The sequence below is a fragment of the Apium graveolens genome, chromosome 11 (assembly GCF_009905375.1).
Source record: "Apium graveolens cultivar Ventura chromosome 11, ASM990537v1, whole genome shotgun sequence".
NCBI lineage: Eukaryota > Viridiplantae > Streptophyta > Magnoliopsida > Apiales > Apiaceae > Apium > Apium graveolens.
The window spans coordinates 87149517-87155888 of NC_133657.1; positions in this window are offsets into that span (position 1 = coordinate 87149517).

The following is a 6372-nucleotide window of genomic DNA, read 5'->3' on the forward strand; positions in this document are numbered from 1 at the left end:
GTTATTTAAGGCTTCCTAAGTGATTCTCCACTCTCCAAGGAAGGTATAACCCCTCCAAACCCTAACTTTACTTTGAGTATTAGGTTTGGTTTTGTTTGTTATAGTTCATGAGAGCATGATTCTTGTATGTTTAGAGTTTTGTTGGAATTGTAATGAGTTTGGAGTTGTAAATCTTGGATTATTGGTTAATGAACTTAAGTATAGTTTTAGTTCATGTTTGAGAATAATATAAATTGGAGAACTTGAGGTGTTGGGGCTGTTGTAGTATTGTATGGATGGAGTTTGGTTGTATGGTTGATTTATGGTTGATTTGGAGTAGGATAAAATTTGGTAATCGCGTAAACATAGCCGTCGTAATGCCCGATTTACTTTAGACTGTTTTGTTCTTAACATCAGGACCCAAGAACTCACTTTTAGGTTTTGACCATTGATATGATTATATAGTTCATGTTACGAGCTTCATTTTGATATGTGGTTCGCTTGAATCCGATGTACGGTTTAGGAGAAACGACCGTTTTAAGTAACGGCGTTTCGTGAACAAACCATTACCCCTCGCCTTACTTTGAAACCTTGGTTAAGGCCCTTAAATGACTAATTGGAGTATGAAACAATTATGTTAAGTGGATTAGGTAGTTGGTAAGGTACTCGCGAAAGAATCGCCTTAAAACTCTTAATGGTTAATTTATTAAAAATGGTGGAGCCGAGGGTACTCGAACGACTTAGGTGATTCGTTAAGCGTAGGAGTGACCATAAGCGAACGTTAGGGTTCAATTGGTTAAAGTCTAGTTTCTTAAGCGATCGGGGTTTAATTCCAACTTATGTTGTTGTTCATAGGTTATCGGACCCACTCTAAGCTTAAGTCTATCCGGGAGCACTCAGGCAAGTTTTCTATTTGTTATACTGTTGTGGTGATGTATATATGTATATGCATTATCTTGTGATAAATGCATGTTGGTTAATTAGCAAATTTTGTGATATATTGAAGCATGCTGAGATGGTATATATATGCATGTCTGTTTCATAATCTGGTTATCTATCTGTTGATTTCAATGCTTATAGTTGCATAATATCTATGCTAGAGATAAACAGTAGTTGCATATACCCTTAGTATAGGGGACCCAAAGGTAAACATTTTTCTAAACCGGGAGTCGATGTTCCCGAGTAATATATATATATATATATATATTGATATAGTTTTTAAAACTATTAATCGAATAAGGTTTATTCTATAACTTTATTTTATTTATTTAATGAATATTATTTTGAATATTCATTCGAGGATTTATGACTCCGTTATTTTATTTAATGAATATTATTTTTGAATATTCATTCGAGGATTTATGACTCCGTTATTTTATTTAATGAATATTATTTTTGAATATTCATTTGAGGACTTATGACTCCGCTTATTTACTAAATATTATTCTTTATTTTATTAAAGAATAATGTTTCGATAATCAAACTTATTTTCGATTATTCAAATAAAGATAGTACTTTCGTATAAGTATATCTTTGGTTATTTAATATTCATTTCAAGTATGAGTTTTAAAACTTCTACTTCAAATTGTTTATATAGAGATTATCCTTTTGGGAATATTATTTAAATAATAATATTCAGATATTTTCTAATATATCAGGACAGATTTATTTCATTAAATCAGCATTACTCCAAACATTCTTAAAAATGTTTTCGAGTCTTCAAAATGATTTTAAAAGTTAGAGCGGATCCCAAAACTCATTTTTATATTTAAGATCTTCCTTTCGAAGGGGATTTAAATACTCGCTTAAAACTTGAGGGATCCGGCTCAGTGGTGTATTTGACATTCGCAACGAGGTTGCTGTTTTGATAAATGAATTGATTACTTACCCAACATTCGGGAAGTAAGTCCATCTATTGAGTCGACATAAGCAACATGGGCTCAGTGGGCGTCCATAAAAGTGTAAGTGGCTCAGTGGGAGTCCATCAAATGCGTAAGTGGCTGAGTGGCAGTCCAGCATAAGGTCCTATTGCGGCCAGGGTGATGACCAGTGGGGAATTCGTCCATTTACTAGTAAAAAAGGTTACTTATTGGTATCTTTGCCTGATCAGCAAGATATCAGGTTTATCCTAAGGTTTTCTCCTTTCCAAATTCATTGGATATTATAACTCTGTTTATAATTTTCATAACAGAGGTTTTCAAGGAGTGTATGAAATGTATATATATATATAGGTGTGTATATATATATATCAGGACTTAATGAAGTATCTCGTAACTTCATTATTTATAATGATATTTCAAAGATTGAATCTATTCAAGTCTTATCTTGTAGTCTCATCAGTGTGATGAACTTTTGAAACTGATTATAACTTGAACGGTGGTAGTTCAAGTAGTATTTGGAAAAGATATAAGTATATTGGAGTATCTTGTAACTTCATCTTTTAAACTTATATCTAGTAAATGATTATCTTATGCATGTCAAAGATTTTCAGAAAAATGTTGAGACAAGGTTAGATATATGAGATCACCGTGCACCGATATTTTTATACAGTTATAAACTGGAACTCTGTGTATATTATACATGTCAGAGGATTTCAAAGATTGTGAAAAGTATATATGTATATGTATACTGAATATTTTGCGACTTGGTCGCGTTATAATAACAAACTTGGTTCATTACTTTTTGACCAAGATTTTCATGAGTACTATGAGAATGCTCATATATTGTTAATTATTATACACATTATTTTGGTGGGCTTGTTGCTCACCCTTGCTTTCTTCTTTCATCACACAACAACAGATAGACAAGATGAACAGGACTAAGCTCCCAATTTGTGAGCGGATAGGAAACATTCCGCAGTTTCCTGTAGGCGTTGATGCCGCTGTAGCTGAGGTAGAAATTACCAGTAGGCTAGGCTTTCAACTTTTGTTGTACCAGACTTTTGTATATTTATGTATTGTAATAATGGCAAGGAAATGTAAATTTATTCAGAAACCCTTTTTATGGTGAAATGGTTTATAATTGTGGAATAAAATGACTTGTGTTATTTTTGGTATTCATCTCTGAGACTATAACTTGTGGTGTGTGTATATTGTGGGGTCACAGTACGCAGTAATTGGTTAACTGTTAAGATTAAGTATTGATAAGGGAAATGGAACTCGTGATAACCCGAATCCCCGACCCCGGATTTGGGGGTGTTACAGTTAATAAGAATAATCAATTAAAGGGTTAATAATAATATTTTATGGAAAATTTTCAGCTGAAAATTTTGCCTATAAATATACTATTATAAACCCTATTTGCCTCAACCCAAATAATTAACCCTAATTCTAAAGTAGAACAAGAGGGAGGCAACTAATTCTCTCAACCTCTTCCTCCTCCATCACATTGTACTCTTGGTGGATACCGGTGGAGTGCTTCACACTTGAGGAGCAGCTGTTAGGGATTTCCGTTCATCATTCTTGGATCACTATTAAAGACCTCCATCTTTCCATTAACGTAAAGCTTCTTAAGGTAAACATACTGAACTACGATTTAAATATTATTTTTCGCATGGATCCTGCGGAGGGTTTCATTTTTTTTAAGATTTAAATTTACATTTTCGTTGTCTTTATGTGCTAAAACCCTTCAATGGCATCAGAGCTACTTTTGAAAATGTTTTAATTCGTTTATGTGTTTAACTATTTTCGATATATGAGCATGTACGTGATTCGTCATGATTTGATGTTGATATAATATGCTTATATATGTATGGTTTTGAATATATGATATTCATGTGAGTTTTTTAATTATAAGATGATTATGTAATCTGTATATATACTGATATATACATGATTTATGTTTGTTCTAATTATGAGAATCATATTAGATACGGATTCTAAATTGGCTGCTACAGATTTGCTGAAATCTGGGTCTGGTGTCCGATTTACGCAAACGAATACCCTATTCCATAGGTAAACGAGCGTCTGAACAAAACTGATAGCTAATTCTATCAGCGACTAGTCTGTAAGGCGTTTGACGTCGTTTACTGCCCGTAAACAGTGATTCTTGTTTTTCTGATTTGATTCTGATTTTTCTGATTTTTGTCATATTTTCTTTTTATGATTAGATCATGGATAATATGATATGTTAAGATCAAATTATGTGTTTTAACATGCTTTTATGTGTTGTATGAGCATGGTGGATGGTTATGGCCTTTCAACCTTAGTGTAATGGTTTTGGTTTTTAATACGACTTGCATGTCGTCAATCTTTGTAATCATAAATCTCGAATATAACTCGAGTTATTATTGTAAGTTCATTAGATTAGTTTTACTTTCAATCATGTAATGTAATTGAAGACTCAAGAAGGCTATCCAATGAAGGTGATACAAAGAAGAAGACGAGGCATACAAGAAGTCTAAACAAAGAAGAAGACTTATGTAATAAGTAGTTGTATTTATTTCCATCACCATATTAGATTGACCTTGATCTATATCATGAGCTTGATAAAGATCACATAGGATGGGGCCATAACCAAACACATTTACTTTATTGCACTTTACATTTACTTGTTTATTTAATTTTATAAATGAGATATATGCCTATGTTTACCATGCGATGATAGATTTAGGTGAACTTAAATCAATATAAGGCGTGCTCTAGAAAATCTAGAATAGGAATCGTTTCTTGCCTTAACAATAATATTATGAATACAATCATGAGATTCTTGTGTTTATGAAATACGTAATTAAATATGAATTTTCAATATTGAGAGAAAGGATGATTCTGTCAAAAGCAGATTTCTATCTGTAAGAAAGGGGTATTAAGTGACGCCTCTTGACAATGCTCCCCCCGATCTGGGAATCGTCTGGTTATCGATTATTGATTTAAAATATTTAATTTAAAAGGAAGAATCTCTTTATAATATGATTATGATTGTAACATAATCTAATCCCTCTAAAATTAAATAATATCAAGTAGTAATTGGCCAATGACACAACGGACTTGTGTCGGTCATAGCCTTCCAACATGGTAGAAAGTGGTTCTTATTTTTAAATCATTGTCGTTTCGTGCTACAGCCGAGGGCTTTGATTTCGAAATAAGAAATACTTGTCTATTACATAGAGATGTGTACATTGAATTAGAATCTAAAGGTCGTTACGTGCTACAGCCGTGGGTCGTTGGAGACTGATTCAATTGTACGAAATGTTGGGTTAGACTTGACTTAGAATATTGAGTTTGTCGTGCTACAGCCGTGACTCAATTATTCAAGAGGCTAAAGTTTTATTAGGGAATAAGATAAGATGTAATTGATAAAAGTTGTCTGCTTATTGAACATCACATGACGTTTTGTGCTATAGCCGAGGTTGTGTGATGGAATGTAGGATCCCTATTCCCACTAGCATTATGAATGCTTAATTTTCACTTAGGGGTTATATAAATTAGATAAACTAGTGGGAGCCACTTATGAATAAAGACCCGATTTATATAGTGCCTTGAAATGAAATTGAATATTTGTTAAGTGTTGTTATGTGTTCATCATTTACAGATTTACTATATTCGTTATGTCTTCTGCACTATCACTCCGGAGTATACTAGATGCTCACAAGTTGACTGGTCCTAATTTTGCTGACTGGCTTCGAAACTTGAGAATTGTTCTCAGGGTTGAGAAGCTGGAATATGTGCTTGACTCACCTAAGCCTACTGAACCTGCTAGCGATGCACATAATGATGAACATGTTGTGTATCGTAAGTGGATAGATGATGCAAATGTTGCTCAATGCATCATGCTAGCTTCCATGAACATTGAGCTACAGAAGCAACATGAGCATATGGATGCTCACACTATCCTTATGCATCTACAAAAGTTGTATGATGTGGCAGGGTGGACAGCTCGATATGAGATATCGAAGGAACTGTTCGGTTGTAGGATGTCTGAGGGATCATCTGTGAATGACCATGTACTTAAGATGATCAATTTGATTGAACGTCTTGGACAACTTAGTTTTGCCATGGATGGGGAGCTGAGCCAAGACTTGGTCTTGCAATCACTTTTGAGTTCGTTCTCGCAGTTTGTTGTGAACTTTCACATGAATAAGCTGGATGTCAGCCTGCCTGAACTCCACAACATGTTGAAGACTGCGGAATCGAATTTTCCCCTAAGAAGAGTTCTGTTCTTCTAATTGGTGAAGGTTCCAATCCTAAGAAAAGGAATAAGAACCCTTCCAAGAAGAAGAAAGTAGGTGGGAAAAAGTCGGTTCCACCAAAAGCTGAAGACCCCAAGAGCAAAGCTGTTTGCTTTCACTGTAACAAGGTGGGGCACTGAAAGAGGAACTGCAAGGTTTACCATGCAGAATTGAAGAAGAAGAAGGGTAGTGAGACTACTGCTTCTGATTCAGGTATGTTCATGATC